This window comes from Ipomoea nil, unplaced genomic scaffold (genome assembly GCF_001879475.1).
Source record: "Ipomoea nil cultivar Tokyo-kokei standard unplaced genomic scaffold, Asagao_1.1 scaffold0179, whole genome shotgun sequence".
Classification (NCBI taxonomy): domain Eukaryota; kingdom Viridiplantae; phylum Streptophyta; class Magnoliopsida; order Solanales; family Convolvulaceae; genus Ipomoea; species Ipomoea nil.
The window spans coordinates 307,438-334,304 of record NW_017616607.1 but is presented as its reverse complement, the minus strand read 5'-3'; the positions used below and the strand labels follow the sequence as shown (position 1 = coordinate 334,304).

At 44.5% G+C, this 26,867-nt stretch overlaps 1 long non-coding RNA gene across 1 annotated transcript; it reads left to right on the top strand.

Annotated features, from left to right (window-relative positions):
* The first annotated feature begins 14,583 nt into the window (after nt 1-14,583).
* On the top strand, nt 14,584-18,207 carry LOC109179778. The gene is made up of 3 exons (XR_002053971.1): nt 14,584-14,594; nt 15,086-15,088; nt 18,123-18,207. It is a non-coding gene; the product is annotated as an uncharacterized LOC109179778 (long non-coding RNA).
* The last annotated feature ends 8,660 nt before the right edge of the window (nt 18,208-26,867 follow it).

The following is a 26,867-nucleotide window of genomic DNA, read 5'->3' as shown; positions in this document are numbered from 1 at the left end:
TCGATTGAATGCTGAAATGATCTGCTCATGACGAGGGTGAAAGGAAATAAGCGATCGTGCCGCCGCATACAAACGGTCGAGCAATCATTGATCGTATATACATTAAACTTTCCCGCTCGCAGGCGGTTGAACTAATTTTACAATCATAAAATTTACATAGAGACGACGACCGGGACTAACTCGCAGGTCCAGCCCCCACTTCGTCTAAAAATACAAAAAATAGGCTAATGCCTAAAAAGAACGAGGTGCTCGGAATTCCAAGTCCCCTCTATTAACCGACCCGTCGTTGTCTCTAGTCGGTATGTCCCCGGCCGGATGACAGCGTTGATGATGTACGGCCCTTCCCAATTCTGAGCTAGCTTTCCCCCTTCTAAAGGTTGACTGGCCTCCCTTCGTCGTAAGACGTAATCTCCGACTTGAAAATAACGAGGGTTGACCCGGACGTCCTTCGAGCTCTTGACGCGCTTCTGGTACTCGGCCATACGCCGAGCGGCTAGCTCTCTTTTTTCTTCGACCGCATCGAGGTCCACAGCCATGGCATGTTCATTGTCCTCCGCGTTGTAGGTTCTCTCTCGATCGGTCGGGATCCACGCCTCGATCGGGAGCCGGGCTTCAGCTCCGTAAACCAGGGCGAAAGGGGTCTCCGAAGTAGCTTCCCTCGGGGTCGTCCGATAAGTCCATAAGACATATGGCAACTCATCGGCCCAACTACGACCAGCCGAGTGTAACTTCTTTTTCAGACCTTCCAAAATCGTCCGGTTAGCGTTTTCCACTTGCCCATTTCCCTGCGGGTAAGCGACAGATGACCGGACATGAGTTGTCCCGATCGTGGCCAAGAAATTCTGAAAATATTGGCTCACAAATTGGCGACCGTTATCGCTGATGAGATGTACGGGCACGCCAAAACGGGAAACGACATTTCTCCAAAGGAACCGAGCACACTGCTGAGATGTGATCGTGGCTAAGGGCTCGGCTTCTATCCACTTGGAGAAGTAGTCTATTGCAACGATCACGAACCTTCTCCGACCGGACAGCTGGGGAAAGGGGCCCAAGATGTCTACCCCCCACCTAGCGAAAGGAATTGCGGTCGTGACCGGCTGGTAGAACGTTGCCGGGCGTCCAGGCATCCGGGCGTATAGTTGGCACGTCTCACATTCCCGAGCTAACTTTTCACAGTCTAGCTGGAGGGACGGCCAATAGTACCCGATCACCATGGTACGACGAGCTAGGGATCTACCCCCCTGATGTGAGGAGCAGATTCCCGAGTGAAGCTCCTTCATCACTAAATCCGCCTCAAACGCGGTCAGGCATCGCATGAGAGGACCTCCATACGATCGTCGATATAGACGACCGTCCGAGACCTGGAACCTCGGGGCTCTCAGCTTGGCCTTTCGAGCACGCTGCGGGTCGTCTGGGAGTCGACCGTGCTCGAGATATTCCTTCAGATCGGTGATCCAGCTATCTTCCACCGGTTGGATTGGGTTGACCGGCAGGCGATGGATACTGTGTTTGGGGATCACCAAGATCCGAGCTATCTTCGACATGTGTTCCGGGGCGTCTTGAGCCAATTTAGACAAGATATCCGCATCGGCGTTATCTAATCGGGGGATGTGTCGGACGGTGTACCCCCGGAACTGTGCAAGCTTCTCCATGGCGAGGTCTCGGTATAATTGTAGGCGTTCTCCGTTGACCTCATAATCTCCGAGAACTTGCCCGACCACGAGCGCAGAATCGGTTTGGGCTCGGATGTATTCAGCCCCCAAGTCCCGAGCGCATTGCAAGCCATTCACAAATGCTTCATACTCGGCTTCGTTGTTGGTCGGGTGGAACTGATACATCAGAGCGAAATACACCTTGAAACCTTCTGGGCTCGTGACCACTACTCCTCCGCCTGCTCCTTTTTTGCTACTTGACCCGTCAGTAGCTAGCGACCACCACTCGGCCTCGGGATCCTCAACCTCGGGGGGTCGGGTATCCCGGGCGGTGCACTCGACCAAGAAATCTGCCAGAGCCTGACCTTTGATTGCTGGTCTCGGTCGGTATTCGATCGCGTACTGGGTCAGCATTAACGCCCATTTGACTAGGCGACCGGATGAAGAGGCGGTGCGAAGGACTGGTCCGATCGGCTGATCGGTCAACACGCGAATCGCTCGACCCTGGAAGTAGGGAGCCAACTTCTTCGCGGCGGTATAGAGGGCGTAGACGACCTTCTCCAACCGGGAGTACCGGAGCTCGGGACCATGTAGCGCGTGGCTTACATAGTACACCGGTCGCTGGACCCCTTCCGGATCGGTTCGGCACAACACTGCGCTTACTGCACGATCGGAGACGGCGAGGTACACGTCTAGCTCTTCTCCGAGCTCAGGCTTTGAGAGCACAATAGGTGACATGAGGTACTCCTTCAGCTCATTGAAAGCTGCTCGGCACTCTTCGTCCCAGACGAACCCATTAACTTTTCGCAATACCTTGAAGAAAGGTAAAGCGCGCTCGGCTAACTTGGAGAGGAACCGGCTGAGGGCTGCCAACCGACCAGTCAATTGCTGGACTTCCCGAACGGTAGAAGGTGGTTGCATGTCCAGAATCGCTTTAACTTTGGCCGGGTTGGGCTCAATTCCTCTCTTGGTCATCATGTAGCCGAGGAACTTGCCGGTCTGAACCGCGAATGTACACTTGGTCGGGTTCAGCCGCAACAGGTACTTCCTCATGATCTGGAAGCACTCCCGGAGGTCCCGAGTGTGGTCGGACCGGTCCCGACTCTTGACCAGCATATCATCAATATAAGCCTCCATCGTCCGGCCCAATAGATCGGCGAAGAGCATATTGACCATCCTCTGGTAAGTCGCTCCTGCATTCCGGAGGCCGAACGGCATCACTCGATAGCAATACAGCCCGTCCGGGGTTACGAAGGCTGTCTTGCTTTCGTCTTCATGGTGCATCATTATCTGGTGATATCCCTTGAAGGCATCCATGAAGCTCATCAGCTCAGCCCCGGCCGTCTCGTCGACCATTTGATGAATGCTTGGTAGAGGATAAGGGTCGAGCGGACAGGCCTTGTTGAGGTCCGTGAAGTCTATGCACATCCTCCAAGCTGGGGCTTTGGAACTAGAACAATGTTTGCCACCCACTCGGGATAGATAACCGGGCGGATGTGCTCGATCGCCGCCATTTTCTTGACCTCCTCTCTGACAAACTCGCGGCGATCGGAAGATAGGTGTCGTGTCTTCTGCACGACCGGTTTCGCTGCGGGATCGACGGCTAGCTTATGGCAAATGACCGATCGATCAATCCCGGGCATGTCCTCGGGTCCCCACGCAAAAATATCAGCATACTCCCTGAGTATGCTCAGAACCTCCGCTCGGAGCTCGGGGGTGAGGGCCCGACCAATCTTAATCTTCCTATCCGGGCGGTCCTCGGACAGGGGAACTTCTTCTATCTCCTCGGAAGGTTCGGGTTGTTCCTTCCGTTCTTTAGCCTCCTCCTTGGCTATAGTGTTCACCCGGGAAGACGGACCGGAATCGCGTCTGTTGACCGCTCGGGTGTAGCACTTCCGGGCGGACTGGACATCGCCACGGACCACACCGACCCCATTTGGGGTGGGGAATTTCATGCAGAGATGGGGCATGGAAATTATCCCACCGATCTTCATGATGGCGGGTCGGCCTAGGATGATGTTGTGGACGCAATGGAGGTTGACCACAACGAACTCAAGCTCTGTCTTGATCGACTTCGGGGGGGTGCCGATCTCGACTGGGAGAGTGATTTTGCCTTCGGGGTAAATGAGGGCCCCGGTAAATCCCGACAGTGGTACACCGACCGGAGTCAGCTCCTTCCTGTCAAGGCCAAGCTTCTCGAATACGTCCAAGTATAGGACGTTCACACTGCTACCCGTGTCCACCATAACCCTCTGGACGTCCGTTCCCTTGACGTCGATTGTGACCACGAGCGCCTCCATGCCGTGGTCACTGCTGCTAGGTTGGTCCTCTAAGGTGAAGGTTATGGGCTCCATTTTTTGTCTTTTCCCGGTCTCTCGGGAATCCACGATCGCAACCGGGCAATTCGTCCTCGGCTGGGAAGCGTCTTCTAAGCCACCAAATATGACATGGATGGTGGGCTTGCCGACCGGGCGACTGCTGGTCGGGGGATCAGGGTCCCGTCGGTCATCGTGACGATCGTCCTTCGATCGTCTCTTCGGTCCTGACCCGACCGATCGGAGCGGTGATGAGATCGCCTGTGATCCCTCCGATCGGTATTCCTCTTGCTTTCTTCTCTCTTCCCCACGCACTTGTCCAATTTTCCCAAATTGAGCAAATCTTCCAACAATTGGCGCAGGTGGGTGCACTCCTCGGTATCATGCCCGGCGCATCGGTGGTAAGCACAGTGCTTACTCTTATCAGGGCCGTCTCGATCGGGATGGGGGAGTTTGATGAGGTTGCAAGACTGGGCATACTGCATGGCCTCCGCTGCAGATCGGTTTAAGGCCGTAAACTCACCAGGCCTGGTGCGGGATCGGGGACGATCGTGTCTCGGTTGATGTTCCGCCTGGCCGGCCGGTTTACGGGACGAAGAACCGACCTCTTGTGAACGTTTCACGGCATTCGCCTCACCAGCATTGGCGTAATCCGTGACCCTTCGGAGGGCCTCCTCGTATGTGGTCGGGGGGTGAAGGATGAAATCCTGGTATAGATACCCCGCCCGGAGGGAGATGTGAAGCATGTGGGTGGCGGTCGCATCATCCATGGGTTCGACCTCCCCGACCGCCGCTTTCCACTTGATGAGGAAGTCGGTCAAGCTTTCTCCTTCGAGCTGCTTGGCCTTCTCGAGGTACATGTAAGACTTCCTCACCACTTTGGAAGTAATGAACTTCCGTACAAACTTGATCGCCAGGGTCTCAAATTTGTCGATCGACCCCGGGGGTAAGGTGCGGAACCACTCTGCTGCCCGACCGGTGAGGGTTGAGTAGAAGGCCCTGCACATCACGGCGTCTGAAACGCCCTTCAGCATCATGTTGCTGAAAAAATCGTTCACGTGAGCCTCAGGATCTGTCCGACCGTCGTAACTCTTCTCTCCCGAGACCTTTAAGTCGAGCGGGTAAGGCTGAGCCATTACCGCTGCTGTGAAAGGCGTCTGGTGGAGGGTCGATCGGTCGGCCGGGGGTGTCGCAGGATATGCATTCCTTAGCTGCGCAACTTCCGCCTGGAGGTTGTAGAGCAACCCTCGGGTTTCGTTGAGCTCGGCGTTCTGGGCGGCTTGGGCTGTATCCCGAGCGCGTCGACGTCGATGTGATCTCGACCCGCTGTACCCGGACGAAGCCTCGTGGCTAGCTTCCTGCATTTGTACGTCCTCTTGCCTGGGGTTCGGGTCCTGGGGTCCCAGACGCTGGCGCATCTCTGGTCGGAGGCGGTCGAAAGCTACCGCTCGGGCAACCTCTTCTGGGTCCTCCGCTTGAACGGCCTGAACTGGTGCCTCCATCGCGTCAGCACCCCCCGACCCCAACCGCGAATGAGCCGAGCGTCGAGCCCGGGAAGTGGACTGACGCTGCGGCTCTACTTGTGCGATCGGCTGTACTGGAGGGGCGGCGGCTGGAGCTGTATAGGCAGGCGTATATGGTGGATAGCCAACCGGGGAAGCGTAGCACATCGGTTGGCCCGGCCAAAACCCGTATGGTGGAGGTGGAACCGGATACGGGTACTGGGCGGGATACATCATCGGTTGCTGTTGGTATGGCAGACCGGGTGGTGGGTATCCCGGTTGTATATAATTCACCGGCTGCTGGGCGGCCGGGTATGTATTTGACGGATGTGGCGGTGAAAGGTTGAGGTTGAGGTCCATCGTCTGACCCTGCTGTTGGGTAGCGTAGTGGTCGGAGGAGCTCGCCGCATCCGCCTGGTCGTCGGCAAAGTTGTTGTGTGCCCACGGATACATGTTGGAAAAGAGACCGGGTGCTCGTCAAGACGTTGGCTTGTTGCACGGATCCCCACAGACGGCGCCAAAATGATACTGTTAATTCTACGCAAGCAATATAAATAACACAAGACCAAGTAAAGCAAGTAATTCTTTATTGATCAAGGTAGAGTTCCTAAGTACAATCTACTTGGTTGCACTGAGTACCGACTGACTGTGGTCGGGAGTCTCTAGTTACAACCTATCGATCGTCCAAAAGTCCTCTACACTGTAGCTACTGTGGGTACTTATAGCCGCGACGCCGGAGACAAGCTTCCGGCCGTTCGGCATGCTCTCCACGTAGCCTCCACGCGTCCCCCTCCCGGGTGCCCTGCCTGTCGTCGTAGAGAGCCGCCACGTGTCTTTAGCCAGCTCTCTCGCCTAAGGACCACCGCTCGGGGTTCATAGCATCGCTCGGGCAACTCCTGGTCGGTTCCCGACCGGGTTCTTCTCAGGGAGCCCGACCTGTTACCTGCAAAGACAAGGAGGAAGAGACAAAGACTCCTCGGTCGTGGTGAAGCTATGTCGGTCGGGATATTCCCTACCACCCACGATATTGATTTCCTGTATTGAACTTTATGAATATTTGGGTAATCGTTATTGATCGTAAGGATATTTATTTTGGAATCGAGCAACGACCAGAATTTTGTGACCAAATTAAAATGTTATGAAAGTGTTATTGTATGGCAGGTGCACCACAAATAGAAGAAGTTGTTGATGACCAAAACTACGCAATGGATGTATCACCAAGTGGAACGAAGACGTGGATCCCAGGGGGAACAACGCCTCATCAACCTCATAGGGCACAACGTCCGAGCCATCCGCCTCTGGGGCTGGTTGTGCGACCTCAGGCGGAACTTCGGCAGCATTGGTCCGTGACAAAGGTGCCACCACATGGACATTAACAACGGGCTCTTCCACAACCGCGACCACCAGATCAATCGCACCATCAGCTGCGAATGGCAATAGCAAATCACCGGAAACACAAAAAAAAAAAAAAAACCATTACATTAAAAATACAACTACACGACATCATTGAATTCATAGCAAATACAAACACACCAATGAAAGACCCCAAAACGCACCCACTCAGATGGAAAAAAAAAAAAAAAAAAAAAAGGAAAAAAACACCCACGATGCACAAGCCCAAACCGCGAAACCAAAGACCAGTGAATACCAACCCCATGAGCAATTACCCATACAAAAATACACAAACCCCAAAAACGATGACACCTACCTCCGAAATGTCACCCTAAAGGGGAAAAAACAAAACAGCTAAGCAACCCCAAAATTGAATAGATTGTGTGAAACAATCATAAACAATACTACAAACAAAACACTCTAAAACTAAACAACCAACATAAGAAAATATAAAATAAACCTGAAATTCCCAGTCCAGATTAAAGCAACAGGCACACAGTGAGTCACCACTACGCAAAGACCATGCAACCAAACATTGTAAACCCCATAGCCTGCTAACATAACATAATATTGTGCACACACTAAACAAAGAACGCACATACCAAGCAATTTTAAAATAAAAAATCTGAACTGCCCAATCAAAATTAACGCAACGCGCACACAGTGAGGCACAACTACGCACAGACCAATCAACCAAACATCGTAAGCCCCATAACCTGCTAACATAACATAATATTGTGCACACACTAAACCAAGAACGCACATACCATGAAATTTTAAAATAATAAGCATGTAATGCCAAGAACAGATTAAAGCAACATGCACATAGTGAGGCACAACTACGCACAGACCAAACAACCAGACATCCTAAGCCCACACAAACTTTCAAATATTAGGATTTACTTTAAACCGTTTTTGGACAATTGACTTTAATGAATGAAAATGTAAATACATATAAATGAAACTTATTTTTTTTTTGGTGTAATTCAACTTTCTTTATTTGAACTTCACCTATGCAAAGTAAAAAAGATAACTGGCTCAAGCCACTTCCCACATTAACCGTACCAGAAGTTTCACCAAATTCCCACCCCCAATACAAAAATGCATACATAAATAGTCATTTAACACCAACAATACCAATTAACAACAACAAAACTACAGTACGCTGCACACGGCTACATGCTACTACGCACAAACAAATATACCTACCCCTGTAACCCCTAACGTTGCTAACCAACAATAAACACGCACCAATAATACAAATAAACACAAAACAGCCCTTCTGACCACAACCCATGTATAAATGCAAATTCTCCAAAAAAAAACGAAAAAACATGAAACAGCGTACCAAAGCGAAAAAAAAAAACCCCACCGAAAAACTAACAAAAAAACCAAAACAACACCAAAAAAAAAAAAACAAAAAAAAAAAAAACCAAAGAACACCGGCCGGTCCGTAAGATCCCTAACCCACATACCAAACCACCGACCACCGCCAGCTCGCCGGACCCAACCCCCAAAACACAAGCCACTATCCCAATGACAAACACCCACCTACCGGAGTCAAAAACCCCAAAAACACCACACATGCACAACCTCAAACACCAACCCCGCCACCCATCCGAGAAAAAAAAACCTGACTGCAAACTCCCAAACCCTAACCCAGAAATCGAACAACATCAGCATTCACACTCGCACCCCCCAAACCCTAACCACAGCCACGACGCAAAGACCACCCCCCCAGTGAAAACCCCCTAAAAAAACACAAACAAGAACTACAAACGCACGGGAAATCCAAACTCCTAAACCCCAACCCAGTCCCCCTTCGCACCAGTAACAAACCCACAAACCCTACAAAACAAACAAAAAAAGTAATAAAAAAAAACGGAACGACGAAGAATAGTACCCATACTTGAAGAAGACGAGATCCCCCTCAGCCGCTTAGACTGCCTACTGCTAGACCCATCCATGGAGACACTGCCGCCGTGAATCGGAGCGAAGCTACGAACGGAAAACGAACAACCGGGCGAGTCGAAGAGAGGGCAGGAATATAGACCGAGTGCAATAGCAGAGCACCAAAAGGCAAACCTAATTAATCTAAATCCACACGCAAAGTTAACGCTGGAAATAAAGCATTGAGATAATAAAAGAGAAAGCCAAAATACAAAAACACCCCTCCTTACCTAAACAACTAGCGCGCGTGGAGAATACAACCATCCCCATTTGATCCGTTCATCAAAACAAATCAACGACCAGGAAGTGGACTCACGGACTCGGCTGACTAGGGGTGTGCACCGGATTCAAAATCTATATACACACACACACACACAAATATATATATATATATATATATATATATATATATATATATATATATATATATATATATATATATATATATATATACAGTATGTATCTATATATATACACAGTATAGTGTATCTATATCACACACACAAACTATATACTATATACACAAAAACTATATACTATACATACCAAGCATAAGGATTGGAAAATGACTTCCCAAAATAAAAAAGGGAAGTCATTTTTCCCCAAAACATACTTATTTTCCATTGACTACAACATTATTTTCCGTTGACCTCATTTTCGCCCTCTTGCCAAATAGTGAAAACTCAAAAAACATTTTCCAGAAGTCATTTCCGGGTTTACAAACGCACCCTAAATTAAAATTCAACTGAAAAATTAAAACTGAATAATTATTCAAAGTTGAATAATAATTTAATAATAGGCTTAATAAAATTCAATTGGATAATTTGATTAGAAGAAGTCCATAAAATGATGAAGATATTAAACTGAAGGATCGCAAAACCAAAACAGACCTAGAATTTTATTTTATTTTTTGTAAGGAGCTCAGGTCTAGTCGAATTGGGCCAGACCCAACCAAACATCTTAAGTTTTCATCATTCATCTTCTTCACGCAAGAGACCTAGCAGTAGCACAACAGTCACAAAAAATATGGTCACTGGCGTTGGAGGGAAGACAACAGTAGTGTTGTGACACCCTGAAATCCAAATTCAACTAAGGGATTAATTGAGTAATTAATCCTATTTCAATTAGTGAATTAATTCCTAAAATACTGAAAATTCAATACTTGGGGACTAATAATTGACTAGTCAACCCCAAAGTCAAAGTTGTACCTTGAGCTTTGTAAGGAGTTCCCTTGTTCCTTACATTTCCTAATTTTAGTAAGGGTATTCTTGACCTTTCACATGGTGTTAGTATTGTAACCTAACCAAGTAGACCATCTTCATTCTATCCCTACACTTTCTAAAAATCTAGCTCCACCCTCTCTCTAAAAGGTGAGTAGCTTTTCTTCCAAGCCAAGTTGGAACCTTGCCAAGATTTCAAGAGTTGCTTCCAAGATTCAACCTTTCCTATATTTTGGCATCTAGGAGGGTAAGATCTAAGTTCATCTTGTGTTTTTGGTTCTATCTAAGGTGTCTTTTCTTAAAGCTAGGATCTTTATGATCTTTTGGTTTGTTCTTGAAGTGGGTTTGGAAAGTGAGCCTTGTGAGGAGCTTGTTGAGGTGTAAAGTGAAGTCTTTAATCTACAAGAGGTAACCCATGCTCTACAAAATCTATTTTGCTTACCTATATGTGATTTCTTGGATTCTACATGTGTTTTGCGATGAAATGTGAGTGTTTATGCATTGTCTTGTGAAAATGCATATCTAGAGCTTGTGTTTAGGGTTCATTTGTGCCATTGCTTGGCATTTCCTTTGATTCAAGTCATTTTGTTGTATTTGGTGAGATTTGGCATGTTTTGGACTTGAATTTGAGCTTGGAGTTGAAAATCCCCGAAGGGATTATTTTGTACAGGTATATGTACCCGCGGGCGGAACGACGGGTAGAGCTCCAACCCGCCGCCCACCCGCGGGGAATGTAGGCCGGTGGGTAGTGTACCCGCGGGCGGGACCACGGGTGGGAGCCTACCCGTGGGTCCACCCGCGGGGAACACTTCAATGTTGTGATGGGATTTGTTCCCCGTGATTCTTTTGACTCGGTATTTGGTCTTTTGACTTCCCGATGTTCTTTTGTGGAACGATTTGAGCGTGTTCTTGATGTTTCGTATGTCTAGAACTATATGTTAGGATTCCATGTAGGTTTTGGTGTCTTGAATCATGCTAAGGGTTCAACATTGTGTTTCGTTGAACCATGATGAGTCTTGCGTGTTCCTCGGAACTACCTTTGGTTTACCCGTTTGATGAGCATGCTAGTTCGGTGTTTAAATGCTAGCGTGTGTGTCATTTGTACCTTCCTATTGGTTGATGATAACTTGTGTTATTCATCGTTGTTGTGTTGGACTGTGATCCATTCCTTGATTGAGTATGGTTTCATATCTTCGTTGTGATCCGTTGATTGATTCCTGTTGAGGTGTGATGTGTGCATGGCTTTACCTGGATTGCACGATTAGTGGAATGGGACACTAGTCACCAAGGTATTGCAGCGGTCCTCGTGGTGGCCGTGACGTGATTATGGAGTTGTGACCTTTGTGTAAGGTTCACGTGATTCTTGGGTGGCATATGTTGCCGTGTGTGTGATCGGTACCCTCGTGTACTATGAAATCGGTGGTTCTGTTGGAGATCTGTTGTAGAGGGGACGACGGTCCTTGGAGGGAAAAGGTTGGACTTGGTGTACAGGGGTCCTGGAGGTAAAGGTTGGAACTAGACATAAGGTTGGGGGTAGCCATAAGGTTGGAACCGGGCATAAGGAAGACATATCAACTCGTGATGAGTGATGTCACGAGGGCTTGTGTAGCCGATGTGGTGAGTTCTCTTCTTGTGACGTGTGTAGTCACAAAGGCATGTGTTGCCTAGGCATGTGTTGCCATCAGTCTTGTCTTTATACTTGTGTTGTGATACCCTTTGTGGTTTGGGATGTGTTCCCGTGTCCTTGTTGAGAGTATTGAGTCTTGTGTTGACTATTGCTCTTGGTTTTGTACTTATATACTTATGTATTCCGTTTCGAAAATGACTTTACAACTTATATCTTATCTATGTATGATATTTCACAAGTATTGGTGGGTTACCAGCATTATTCGCTGACCGAGCGTCGTCCCATGTTTTATTGTGTTCTTTCAGGTGATGTCTAGGCGAGTGCGCAATCTAGTGCCTGTTAGCATAGCTCTCCCGTTGGTTTATGGCCTGTGCGCTTATCTAGTTATAGATCTGTGGTGACTTTTGGATAGTTGTAAACAATGCAGATTTTGCCGTAGCGTTCATCTTTGTTGGTGAACGTGGCATAACACCCCATGACTTGGATTTATAATTATCCAGTTATCTTTTAGTCTTCTGCTGTGTTCGTTGTGTAGTTGTGTTATCTGCATGTTTTAAGGTTTTTAATTAGCCTGTTTTAGGGGGTGTTACAGTTGGTATCAGAGCCTAGGTTTGAGCCTAGGAAGGAGTTAAGTCTAGACTTACTAAGTGGCTAAGTGTGGTTTGAGACCTTTAAGCGACCTTAAGAATCTAAGTGTTAGGCTTAGGACTCTAGGTTGCGCGGTGAGCTGAGTGTTGCTTTCTATTCTTTGCTTGTTTGCCATCTTTTGGTAATCGTGTTGTTGTTGTAGAAGTTTGTGATCCCTCCTCGTCCCCGAGCTCGCACCCCGGAGACCCCGACAAACGAGCAGCTCGCTCAGAATCTCCATAAGCTTACACACACAATGCAAACGCTCAGTGAAGCCTTGTTGAACAACAATCACGCTGTGCCGCCTCCTCCACCTGCTGGGCACCGTGATATAGGTCGCTTGGTATCGGGGCATAGGCCGCCCACCTTCGCCGGTGAGGAAGACCCGGTAGTCTTGGAGGAATGGTTAAGGGTGTTGGATAAGATCTTCACCGTTGTAGGTTACCCCGAAGAGAGAAGAGTAGAACTGGCTACGTTCTACTTTTGCCAAGAAGCAGATTTATGGTGGGTCCATGAAGGTCCGACCCTCCTTGAAGAGCCTGAGTTTGGTTGGGCCACGCTAAGGACATGATGCGCGAGAGGTTCTACCCAGCGCATGTGCGAGCCGCCATGTTTGATGAGTTCCTTCACCTGCAGCAAGGATCCCTATCTGTGGTCGAGTACCACAAGAAGTTTTTGGAGTTGGCGCGCTTTGCTAGGATGCTTGTGCCCACGGAGCTTGCTAAAGTTGAGAGATTCGTTGCCGGTCTGAACTATGAGGCACGGAAAGCGTTGACAGTGAGTAGGCCAAGTTCCCTTAAGGATGCGTATCTGAGTGCAGCGGATCTGAATCGCGTTCAACAGCTTCAGAAAGGATCTTATGAGCTAGCCAGGAAGAGAGTTGAGAGCGGAGGTTCTTCCACCTTCAAGAAGCCACGACCGGGTTTTCAAGCCAAGAACGTGTCATCCTCGTCTCAAGGACCTCACCGGATGGAGCAAGGGAATCAAGTCAAGACACCTCCTTGTCATAGGTGTGGGAAGTTGCATGCTGGTCAGAACTGCAGCGGCTTCGCGTTGCGATGCTTTCGTTGTGGCGATAGAGGTCACAAGGTCGCGGAGTGTCCCCAGCAAGCTGGTCAGAGAGCGTTGCCGCCGCCCTCGGGAGTCGGAGGAGCCCAGGGAGGTAGTTCGGGTCGTGGAGCAGTTGGAGCTAGGCTACCTGGGAGGGTCTTCGTGATGGTGCGATCGCAGGCTGAGTCTGAGGGTTTAGTGGAAGAAGAGCTGGCAGGTAATCCTTTCCTAGCCTATCCTTGTTTTCGCGAGTGTCGTGTTCTTCGTTGCCTTGAGTGCTTGTGTTTCGTTGTTGTCTATTTGAGTTACTTGGCAATCCTTGGCATGCTTTTCTTTGGTAATGATTCTTTTGGTGTTAGGTGTAAGTTTTTCTTGTTAAGTGACTCCCTTAGTCTTGCGAATAAGTTTCGTTGTGAAGTTAGCCATCCATCTTTGGAAGGAGTTGTGCTTGGGATAATTCTAGAATCCTTATATTTGGTCATTCTTGTGACTATCCTTTTGAGAATCCTTTAAAATATTCCCAAGTATTCTTTGAAAATTGAAATTAGTAAATCCCTACCAAAAATCCTTTCTTGTGTAGCTTAAAAGCCAAGCCAAAATGTTTCATTGTAATCCTTGAGTTTTGAACCCAGGCCTATTCTTTGCTAACCCAACCTCTAAACTACTTGAGCTAATTGTCTTCTTTAAAACTTACTTAATTTTAATTCCATTTAAACCACAAATTCTCATCTTTACCCAAATCCCCAAATTAAATCATTTTTCCCAATTCTTTCCCCAAATCCCTAAACCCCAATTTATTTTCCTTTCTCCCTCCCCTCTCTCTACCCGTGTGTTCAGCCGAGACTACCCCATCCCCCAACCCGTCGCCACTAGCAACCCGCCACCGGACCACCGCCGCCGAACCGAGCTGCTGTCGTCGTCCGCCGGAGCTGCGTTGCCGAGAGAGAGAGAAGCCGAGCGAGAGAGAGAGCAGCGAGAAAGAGAAGAAAAAGAGGAGAAAAAGTTTTGGGTCCTTTTATTGAGCTTTGGGTCATCATCAATCATGCCTAGAAGGTCAAGCTTAGCTAGAAAAGCGGAATGGGTGGATGCCCATTACCTCGTTCTTGAAGGTAAAGCTTTTGATCTGGAATCTTTTCTTAGTTCCTTGTTGGATATGCTTAGATTCCAGGGCTTGTTGGATGGGTTTCTCGCCATAAGGGCCGAGACTTATCCGGGTTTTGTTAAGGAATTTTATCGTCACATGGTTGTGACAAAGGAAGGTGATAAGCTTGAGATCACTTCTAAAGTGGGAGGTGTGAAGGTTGTGTTATCTGAAAAGAGGCTGGCTCAGCTTTTGAGTTTAACTGCTTCAGGAGTTGCTCAGTACAGTGGTCATTCTTGGATTAGTACGGATACCATGGGGTACCGGGACTACTTAAGTTATCTGTTGGGCCGTACGAGTGGTTTCACTCAAGCTTCAAGGCCGGATAAAAAGTGGTTGTCTGCGGAACAAAGGATCTTGGTTATGTTGGTATCAGATTGTTTGTTGCCTAATAACAACAAAAGCAGTTTGTTGGGAAAGTTGGAGTGCACCTTTGCCTTTTGTCTCAAGAATATGGTTAAGTTCAACTTGCCAGCTTTGATGTTGCAACACATGGTTTTCTGTCGGGATCACAATCAGAAAAGCCTACCGTACGGGATGGTGTTGAGCTGGATTTTGGTTAGAAAGGGTGTAAGTGTGGATGGTTGTCTTCCGAAGGCTGTGGGAAAGATGGTGTTGGATGCCACCAATCTTCGGAGTTGTAATCTGTTTCAGCTAGAGGATGGCGAGTACATCACGCTTGAAGAAGTGGCAAGGAAAGCACCTGAGGAAAGAGCAGAGTTGGCAACCGAGCTGGGAATCCATGCCGGGAAGTTGAGCCTCGCCGTTCAGAGTTTGGGAGGTGATGAGGAAGCCGAAGATGAAGCCGATCGTGAGGATGTGGTGGGAGCACCGGAAGCTACCGAAGCTGAAGAAAGTGACTCGGAAAGTGAAGAGAACCAACGAAGAAGAGAAGCCGCACCAAGAGGGAGCACGAATCCATGACGCATGAGAAGCATGTTGTCACCTTGCTTCGCCAGCAGAACCGTTTGATCGAGGAGGGTTTCGCCTTTATGAAGACGCAGTTTGTTGCCGTGCATCAGAGGCTAGACCAGATTGAGGTCAGTTCGAGCCGCAGGTATGAAGACGAAGAGGAGTCTGAAGAGGCCGAGGAGTCGGAGAGTGAGGAGTTCTAGCTTGTGTTATGGTAATCCCGTCCGCCTTTTTCCTTGTTGTTGTTTCCATTTAGCCGTTGTTAGTTTGGTAGTAGCTTGTTGCTTGCCTTGTGTGCTTGCTTGCTTAGCTTGTTGCCTTGTTGTTTAGTTAGCTTAGTAGTCGGTGTTTGGAGTTAGTTGCTTAGTTCTTAGTTGTTGTCTAGAAGTTGGTGTTTGTGTTGGGCTAGAGTTCTTGATGCTCAATTTATCCGTTTGTTAAACTCTTGCCAATCCTTAATTTGAAATGCCTTCTTTCTTGCTTTGGAATACTTCATTGCCTTGAAATTTTGTGGAATCTTTTGGAGTCCTTGACCAAAAGAGTTTGTTCTTGAACCTCTTGTCACAATGTTGTTTCTTTTCACCGTTTGCCTTTAATTCATCGTACCCAAGCTTCAGGGACGAAGCTTCTTTGAAGGGGGAGAGGATGTGACACCCCGAAATCCAAATTCAACTAAGGGATTAATTGAGTAATTAATCCTATTTCAATCAGTGAATTAATTCCTAAAATCCTGAAAATTCAATACTTGGGGACTAATAATTGACTAGTCAACCCCAAAGTCAAAGTTGTACCTTGAGCTTTGTAAGGAGTTCCCTTGTTCCTTAAATTTCCTAATGTTAGTAAGGGTATTCTTGACCTTTCACATGGTGTTAGTATTGTAACCTAACCTAGTAGACCATCTTCATTCTATCCCTACACTTTCTAAAAATCTAGCTCCACACTCTCTCTAAAAGGTGAGAAACTTTTCTTCCAAGCCAAGTTGGAACCTTGCCAAGATTTCAAGAGTTGCTTCCAAGATTCAACCTTTCCTATATTTGGGCATCTAGGAGGGTAAGATCTAAGTTCATCTTGTGTTTTTGGTTCTATCTAAGGTGTCTTTTCTTAAAGCTAGGATCTTTATAATCTTTTGGTTTGTTCTTGAAGTGGGTTTGGAAAGTGAGCCTTGTGAGGAGCTTGTTGAGGTGTAAAGTGAAGTCTTTAGTCTACAAGAGGTAACCCATGCTCTAAAAATCTATTTTGCTTACTTATATGTGATTTCTTGGATTCTACATGTGTTTTGCTATGAAATGTGAGTGTTTATGCATTGTCTTGTGAAAACGCATATCTAGAGCTTGTGTTTAGGGTTCATTTGTGCCATTGCTTGGCATTTCCTTTGATTCAAGTCATTTTGTTGTATTTGGTGAGATTTGGCATGTTTTGGACTTGAATTTGAGCTTGGAGTTGAAAATCCCCGAAGGGATTATTTTGTACAGGTATATGTACCCGCGGGCGGAACGACGGGTAGAGCTCCAACCCACCGCCCACCCGCGGGGAACGTAGGCCGGTGGGTAGTGTACCCGCGGGCGGGACCACGGGTGGGAGCCTACCCGTGGGTCCACCCGCGGGGAACACTTCAGTGTTGTGATGGGATTTGTTCCCCGTGATTCTTTTGACTCGGTATTTGGTCTTTTGACTTCCCGATGTTCTTTTGTGGAACGATTTGAGCGTCTTCTTGATGTTTCATATGTCTAGAACTATATGGTAGGATTCCATGTAGGTTTTGGTGTCTTGAATCGTGCTAAGTGTTCAACATTGTGTTTCGTTGAACCATGATGAGTCTTGCGTGTTCCTCGGAACTACCTTTGGTTTACCCATTTGATGAGCATGCTAGTTCGATGTTTAAATGCTAGCGTGTGTGTTGTTTGTACCTTCCTATTGGTTGATGATAACTTGTGTTATTCATCATTGTTGTGTTGGACTGTGATCCATTCCTTGATTGAGTATGGTTTCATATCTTCGTTGTGATCCGTTGATTGATTCCTGTTGAGGTGTGATGTGTGCGTGGCTTTACCTGGATTGCACGATTAGTGGAATGGGGCACTAGTCACCAAGGTATTGCAGCGGTCCTCGTGGTGGACGTGACGTGATTATGGAGTTGTGACCTTTGTGTAAGGTTCACGTGATTCTTGGGTGGCATGTGTTGCCGTGTGTATGATTGGTACCCTCGTGTACCATGAAATCGGTGGTTCTGTTGGAGATCAGTTGGAGAGGAGACGACGGTCCTCGGAGGGAAAAGGTTGGACTTGGTGTATAGGGGTCCTGGAGGTAAAGGTTGGAACTAGACATAAGGTTGGGGGTAGCCATAAGGTTAGAACCGGGCATAAGGAAGGCATATCAACTCGTGATGAGTGATGTCACGAGGGCTTGTGTAGCCGATGTGGTGAGTTCTCTTCTTGTGACGTGTGTAGTCACAAAGGCATGTGTTGCCTAGGCATGTGTGGCCATCAGTCTTGTCTTTATCCTTGTGTTGTGATATCCTTTGTGGTTTGGGATGTGTTCCCGTGTCCTTGTTGAGAGTATTGAGTCTTGTGTTGACTATTGCTCATGGTTTTGTACTTATATACTTATGTATTCCGTTTTGAAAATGACTTTACAACTTATCTCTTATCTATGTATGATATTTCACAAGTATTGGTGGGTTACCAGCATTATTCGCTGACCGGGCGTCGTCCCATGTTTTATTGTGTTCTTTCAGGTGATGTCTAGGCGAGTGCGCAGTCTAGTGCCTGTTAGCATAGCTCTCCCGTTGGTTTATGGCCTGTGCGCCTATCTAGTTGTAGATCTGTGGTGACTTTTGGATAGTTGTAAACAATGCAGATTTTGCCGTAGCGTTCATCTTTGTTGGTGAACGTGGCATAACACCCCATGACTTGGATTTATAATTATCCAGTTATCTTTTAATCTTCCGTTGTGTTCGTTGTGTAGTTGTGTTATCTGCATATTTTAAGGTTTTTAATTAGCCTATTTTAGGGGGTGTTACAAGTGTCACCGGAAAAAAACCAGCTTTGCCGCCACCGCCTAGCCTCGACGCGACGCCAACGCTGCCGCCCTTCGCTTGCACTCATCCGCGTTGCGAAACCAGTCCAGCCAAAGCCTTTGCGTCGCCATCCATTCGTCTCCATCACCGAAATTCCATTGTTGATGGTAACTGAAGGGAGAACAACGGAAGAATTTTTTTTTGTTTGATCTAAAAACAGTCGTCTCCACCAACAACAATGGCCGCCGGCGAGGTCAAAATCTGTCGATCGAAATTCTAGAAAAACGACGAAGCAGCAAAAACGATATCCAATTGAAATTTTTGTTTCTTAATGCGAAATAATATTTTCAGCAGCCCAGAAAAATAATTGAAAAATAAATAATATTCATATATGTAATACCAATTATACAATGAAGTATAGCAATATATGCAAATATTAAGAAATTAAAAGAACCAGGCAGAGATTATACATGGCTCTGTTACCAATTGTTAGAATAAATGAGTCACATGCATCAATAATATGTGACAATAAAGATCGTACTAACCTCCAGCCATAGCTCTTGTGTTGATGGTAGTTGAATGATCAGGACTGCTGCAGAGTCTACACAAGTATTTTGTGTCTCACTTTTATTCAGCTCTGTCTAGATGGTTATGAGGAATGTAATGTGAGCAATGAGAGGACTACTAATCTTATATATTTAAAATTCATATGAAATATAGCATACTCCAATTTTTGTACTTCAGAGGTCATCCCTTTTATTTGTACTTCTTTCAAATTTTTATCATTTTATGTTTATTCTTTGTCCTTTTATCCAAATTGTTACCTTTCTCCCCTTCAATTGTCTTTACTTGAATATTTGTTAAATTTTCTTTGATTCTATATGGTGGTTTTGTGGCTTTTAGAAGTATTATACATAGATTTGGGTATCACAAATCAAAGAGAAACAGAGGAGTTTGCAGACGTGTTTTCTGAGAAAAATTAGTGTAATTGAATACTTGGAAACAGATGGCAATACATTGACGATGATCATATTTCTTTTTTATATAAATTATTTTTCAGTATGTTTTTTTTTTTTAAATTAAAGTATTTTTATTATTATAAAATTTTTGTTCTTCCATTCCAAATTACAGAGTTAAGAGAACTTTTTTACAATAATAGACATGTATTTATATACGGTGATGAAATAAAACAATCATTTGAATTATCAAGAGTTCATGATTTAATTTTTAGAGTACAAAGTTCATGATTGACCTCCAATTATTACTTTAAAAAAGAAAAAAATTATAGTCCGGAAGACGGTAGTGCATTTGGGTCGTAAAAGTCAAATGCATTGTTATTTTTGACTTGATATACATACATAATTTATTAAGCTTAATTACCCTATTAAATTAATTAATCATAGTTCAAACTTTGAGTAACAATCAAGAAATGTTCACAACAACTTTTTATTGTGACTTTGGGCATTATCACAGATATAATTATTGTGAATAGTTCCCTTGTCTCCTTACACTTTTCCACTTTAGTAAGGGTAAAGAAGACCTTTCACCTTATGATGGTATTCCAAGCTAACCTAGAGTCATCTTTCATTCTTTCCCCTAACACTCTAAAAAAGAAAAGCTCCTCCTTCTCTCTAGAAATTAGCTAGCTTCTTCTTCAAGCCAAGTTTGGGCATTCCAAGATCTTTCAAGTTGATCTCCAAGATTCCACCTTTCTTAATCTTGAGCATATAGGAGGGTAAGATCTTTGGTCCTTTAGTGTTTTAGTGCCTTTTAAGGTGTCTTTTTCTAAAGATGAAACCTTTGTTTCCTTTTGGTGTGTTCTTGAAGTTGGAGTTGAAGGAGAGCCTTGTTAGAAGCTTGTAAAGGTGTGATAAGTGAAGGTTTAGGCTACAAGAGGTAACCCATACTTTACAAAATCTATTTCTTACCTATATGATGATTTCTTGACTTCTACATGTGATTTTTGCTATGAAATGTGGGTTTTGATGCATTGTCTTGTGGGAATGCATATCTAGAGCTTGTTGTTAGGGTTCATGTATGTCATTGCTTGGCTATTCCTTTAATTCAAGTCATATTGTTGTATTTTGTGATATTTTGGGTGTTTTAGACTTAAATTTGGACTTGGTGTTGAAAATCCCCTAAGAGATTATTTTGGTACAGGGTACGTACTCGCGGGCAGAACGGCGAGTAGAGGTCCACCCGCCGCCCCACCCGCGGGCAGAACCACAGGTGGAGGTCCACCTGTGGGGTACACATATGGTGTTGTTTGGGGATTTGTTCCCCGTGATTCTTTTGACTCGGCAATTGATGTTTTGACTCCCCGATGTTCTTTTGTTGGGCTATATGAGTGTCTTCTTGATGTTTCGTATGTTTAGAACTATATGGTAGGAATCCATTTAGGAATTGGTGTCTTGAATCGTGCTAAGTGTTCAACCTTGTGATTCGTTGAACCATGATGAGTCTTGTATGTTCTTCGGAACTATTTTTGGTTTACCCGTTTGATAAGCATGCTAGTTCGGTGTTGAATTGCTAGCGTGTGTGGTTTGTTCTTTCCTATTGTGGGTGATGACTTGTGTCGATCATCGTTGTTGTCGTTTTGTGATCTTTTCTTGTTGATTATGGTTTCATATCTTTGTTGTGATCCATTGATTGATTCCTATGATGATGATGTGTGTATTGGTTGTAGCTGGATTGTACGATTAATGGTATGAGACATTAGTCACCAAGGTACGGCAGTGGTCCTCGTGGTGGCCATGATGTGATTATGGAGCTGTGACCTGTGTTTCAGGCTCACGTGTTTTGGGTGGTTTCGGTCGTGTATTGAACGGTACCCTCGTGTACTATGTGTTGGTGGAAATTGTTGGTGGTTATAGGTGGGGAACGACAGTTCCCGGAGGCATAAGGTTGGACTTGGATGTACAGGGTTCCTGGAGGTAATGGTTGGAACTAGTTATAAGGTTGGGGGTAGCCATAAGGTTGGAACCGGGCATAAGGATGGATTATTGAATTTGTGACGGGTGATGTCACGATGGCATGTGTTACCGATGTGTAATTGTCTATCCTTTTCTGTTGAGCATGTCGGGTGGTATTCTACTCGGTGATAGTAGAATACACCTCAAGTTGTACTTGTGTTGTTGTTGTCATGTCTTGATGTTGTTTTAGGATGTTGTTTCCCTTTGTCCTTGTTGTGAGTCAAATAGAGTCTTTGCAGTTGACTTCTATCTATGGCTTTGAACTGATATATACAGTATTCCGTTTCGAAAGTGATTTTTTATAATACTATCTATGTATGATACTTAACGCGTATTGATGGGTTACCAGCACTATTCGCTGACCGGGCGTCGTTCCATTTCTTTATGTGCTTTACAGGTCCTGAGTAGACAGCGAGAGCGTTAGACATGGTTAGACTAGATCCCCTGGACAGCTTTATTAGTGTTTTGGCCTGTGCACCGCTGTTGTTAAACATACATTAGATGTTGGTTTTTGACCTTGCCTGTGCATTCACATCGGTGTGAACGTGGCATAACACTCCATGTTTCCCGGTTTTTAATATTAGACTTCTGCTGTGTTTACGTTTCATGTTTTGATGGTTAGTTTATCTTGCGTAATTAAGCTTTAAAATGGTATGAAAATCGGGGGTGTTACACATTATCCTCCCCTGTCCATAAGATTCTATCCTCTTGGGCATTGCATGGGATGGGGATATTGCTAATGTGAACCCTGTCAGACTCATCAAAAAGATCTTCAAGGATTTCAAAATCCCAATTATCCTTCTGAATATTCAAGAGGGAGGTCACCTTAATCCCTTGTAATTGCACCGGTGCCGGAGTTTGAACGAAAGGAGATGACTTCCTTGGTAGCCAAGGATCCTTCCAAACATCAATAGACAAACCATTGCCCACCCTCCATCTACAGTTTGCAGAAAGAATAGCCTGAGCTTCCATGATGCTTCGCCAAACAAATGAAGGATTACTCCCCATTTTTGCTTCCAAGAAGGATGAACTCTTGAAATACTTATCTTTATAAACTTTAGACACAAGGAATCGGGGAATTTAATGAATCTCCACGCTTGCTTCCCTAATAGAGCAAGGTTAAACTGTCTTAGTTTACAAAAACCCATACCCCCTGCCATTTTTGGTCTACACAAATCAGACCAGTTCTTCCACCTTATCCCTCTACCTTCAGTCTTAGAACCCCTCCACCAAAAGCCATTCAAAGCAATCTCAATACTGTTACATAGGTCATGGGGTAACAAGAAGATACTCATGGCATAGGCCGGAATTGCTTGCAGCACATTCTTTATGAGGACTTCTTTGCCCGCTTTTGACAAGAACTTGTTATTCCAACTGTTGATTCTGCCCACCACTTTGTTCTTGATAAAACTAAGAATTTCATTCTTCTTTCTACCAATGAGGGATGGAATACCCAAGTACTTTCCAGTTGTTGATCCTTCAGGGATTGCCATAATATCCGAGATCGCCTCTCTAGTAATATTATTCACATGTCTGCTATAAAAGATGGCAAATTTGTTAAAGTTTATGGATTGGCCCGAAGCAGTAGAGAACTCAACAAGGATCTCTTTCATAATTCTGACTTCCAGGAAATTGGCTCTGCAAAAAAAAAAAAAAAAAAAAAAAAAAAAAAAGTCATCTGCAAAAAACAGATGTGTTATATCCGGAGCTCCTCTAGCCACAGAGACCCCATGAAGGCCTCCTGCCCTTATTTCTTTGTTGATCAACACACTCAAGTCCTCCATGATTAAGATAAAGAGATAAGGGGACAGGGAATCCCCTTGTCCCAAACCCCTTTGAGGCACAATGGGCCCCAAAATTTTCCCTTCCTGAAGAATACAGAACTCCACTAAGCAGCTACAAGCAGAAATCATAGCCACAAAGCTCACATCAAAGCATAATTTCAGCAACACCTCTTCCACCAGCTTCCAATTCACCCTATCGTATGCTTTACTCATATCCAATTTCATCCCCACAAAATCCACCTTCCCTTGAGTTTTTCTATTCAAATAGTGTTGGGTTTCATAAACTAGCAGCAAGTTATCGGTTATCACTCTACCCGGGACAAAAGCACATTGAGCTTCAGAGATGATATCGTTTAGGAGGGGTTTTATTCTATTAGCCAGGGCTTTAGCAAATATTTTGTAAAGCACGTTACACAATGCTATAGGCCTTAAATCCCCCATGGAGGTTGGTTTGGAAATTTTAGGGATCAAAACAATATGAGTAGAGTTACTACCAGTAGGTAAGCTTTTGGTTAGTCTAACCCCCTCACATAAAGACACGCCATCCTCCCCTACTATATCCCAAAAGTGTGGGAAAAATCTCGGAGGAAGTCCGTCCGGACCCGGAGATTTATCTGGCTTCATATCAAAAAGAGCTACTCTCAGCTCCTCGTTAGAGAATTTTCTAAGCAGCCTTACATTCTGGGAGTGGTTGATTTTAGTTTCCATACAATCTACCACTAACTGGGGCTCCCCATCCTGCCAAGAAAATAAGTGATTGAAATACCTGATCATTAGTTTATTCATGGCAGTCCCTTTCTCCTCCCACTCGCCCTCCTCGTTTTTAAGTCTGGAAATTTGATTGGTGATTCGTCTCTTCTGGACTGAGTTATGGAAAAAGGTTGTATTTTGATCCCCGTCTTTCAGCCAGAATTCTTTGGCCCTTTGTTTCCAATAGGAGTTCTGGTGCTCGATAGCTCTCTGGTGTTGGAATTGTGCTTCTCTAAATAAGACGCACCCATGCATGTCTGGTCTCCTCTTCAAGAGCTTTCACTAGTACAAATTTGACCAAAAAAATTAGACTATTAGCATCTGTTGTTTGAAAAAGAGAGGTTAAAACACACACGGTGGTATATTTGTAATTTTTAAATAACTATAGCATCTGTTGTACCAATAGAACTCACTCAAAAGGTGAAGATTAAAAAGAACGGACACTTTTTGCGTCTGTTGCTATTGTTTGTTTAAATAAAAATTAAAAACCTAGATCTATCATCGACGCTCCTCCTTGCAAAAAACCTAGATCTAAATCACAGAGCTTTAGAAGAAGAGGGATGACTCTACAGATCTCAGCTCCACAGATCTACTGACGACGACGTCGATGTTCTCACCGGCGATAACCATCTGCGAGGCGAAAGCAGTGGCGGTGAGCTTCGGCTTCGACCCCTTCAACAATAGCGACGAGAAGCTCCGTCAGCCGCGAGCATCGGCGAGGCGTTTTCGTCCGTAGCGAGCATCGGCGGACCGGCTTCGCCACCTTCAGCAGCGAGGTTTTTGTTTTACTAGTCTTATTGGCTACTGTCAAATTGCATAATTGATTCTACTGTGACTTGCTTTGTAATATGTATTTCCTATATTTTTAACTTTTTCTATTTATTTTGCACTTCATGCTTTTCAGTCCTTGTTAATTTTTTAGTGTACGTACTCTCTTATATCAGCCTCACGCATCTGCCAAAGTTGAGAACCCTAGAGTAATGGTGTTACCGTGTTAGCAATCAAGGATCTATTTACCTAGATAAGGCAAATGAATTTTGATGAAAATCATGTGGTTCATCTCTCCTATCTCAGTATAGAGCATATTCCACAGATAAAGTTCAAATTCTTTTGAGAGTGCTTTAAAGACAATTAAATTAGTTCGTTAGTTAGAGAATAGGTTACTAATTTTTTGATTTGTTTGCTGCAGGTAATGGCATTGCTTCAACGGGAAAACTGAACAGAACCACAGAGCCAACTCATGTCAACGAAACATCCTCAGGGCCTCATGCCATTTTGCAGGTCATTGCAATTTAAACAAACAATTAATTCATTAGATGTTATATCTCTGTTTATCTTTTCACACTTTCTTATGTCACAGTCAAGATATGGTTGTGTATCGTTTTAAAGATAGTTCAGATAACATGGTTTCATCAGGGGAAGCTCAAGGTTCTGTGCAATGTGATTGATCTTTCTTGGACACTTGAGCAATTCTCTTGCAATTGAGGTATAATTTCTGCTAGTTATTGTTGGTTGGTCAATATATGATGTGGGTTTTATATGAGTTTTCCTTTTTTTTAATTCTTTTTAAAATTTATACTTGCATGTTTATAGGCATACTGATCGCTCAAGTACAATGTTGCAAAACACGCTAGGCGCCCCCTAGGCGTCGATTTTTTATTTATTTTTTTATTTATTTTTATTTTTTTTAATTAAAAAAAAATTTTAAAATTAAAAATTTTTAAAATTTAGTACTAAAACATAAGGCTTTCATAGTTATTTCTTAGAAACTATTTACAAAAGTGGTTGTAAAATTGTTCAAAAGATTGTTTAAACCATCTAAATACATAAAAAACTAAAATTAAGAGCTAAAGAAGCATTTTTTTGAGAAATTAGTGGACCAAACCGCCTTTGGCTGTTTGCGGTGGATAGATCTCGAAAAAATACGCGATTTGAAAAAAAAAAATTGTCCAAAACGGACAACCGAGTCAAAAGTTATGCCTTCCGAAACTTTTCTGACATTTTCCAAAAAAAAAAAAAAAAAAAATCGCCGAACCGGCCGGTTAGGCGGCCGGCCGCGTAGGAGGCCGCCGAGGCCATTCCTCGCGGCGGCTTCCTACCACCTAGCGCCTAGGCGCCGATTGCGCGATTTTTGCAACCATGCTCAAGTATGCTGTTCTTTTCTTTCTTTGCTTTTGATATGTTTTCCCTTTTGATATGTTTAAGAAGAAAGCTCCAGTAATTTCTAAACAACTATCTGACACCATAGCTAGTGTGTGATATATATAGTAATTCATTGCTTTTTAATAACTTTACCTTTGAAAGTTCATTATTCTGCAACAGGTTTGTTTTCATTCACTTAATTTGTCATGTTTTATATTGTGATAGCTTTGGATATTTTCAGGAAATGCACTAGTTGGAATGGTAGATGTTGAAGAAGTAGCTATTCAGGAAATGTTCCATGTTCCTCGTATCAAGTGAGTCCTAATTAACAGTTTTTAGAGTGTGATTTATGAATTTTCTTTAAGAAATTTGCTGGAAAAACATTGTATCAATGACATCATCAAATGTCAACACAAAAATTCGAAGAGTGGACATAAACAAGTGAGGGTAGACTATTGTAAATATTGTGGACATAAACTCTGAGCAATCTGAAAATCATTATAAATCATTACAGTAGACAATAATCATGTTATTCTTGATTGGTTTCTTGCTTCAACTTAACTGTTATTCTTAATTACTATGATTTTTACATTGTTATTTTCTAGCTTTGATTGAGTTGAAGCTTGAGTTATTTGACAATGAATTTTTTTTAACATTGAAATTCTCGTGCCACTGGCCAGTGAATTTCATTCCAGTGAGCAAGAACTGGAATGAAATTCCAGAATTCCAATGCAACAATTCTAAATTCCAGTGCAACAATGCCTCTTGTTTTTATCTATCTATTTATTTATTTATTTAAACTTTGTGTTTTTTTT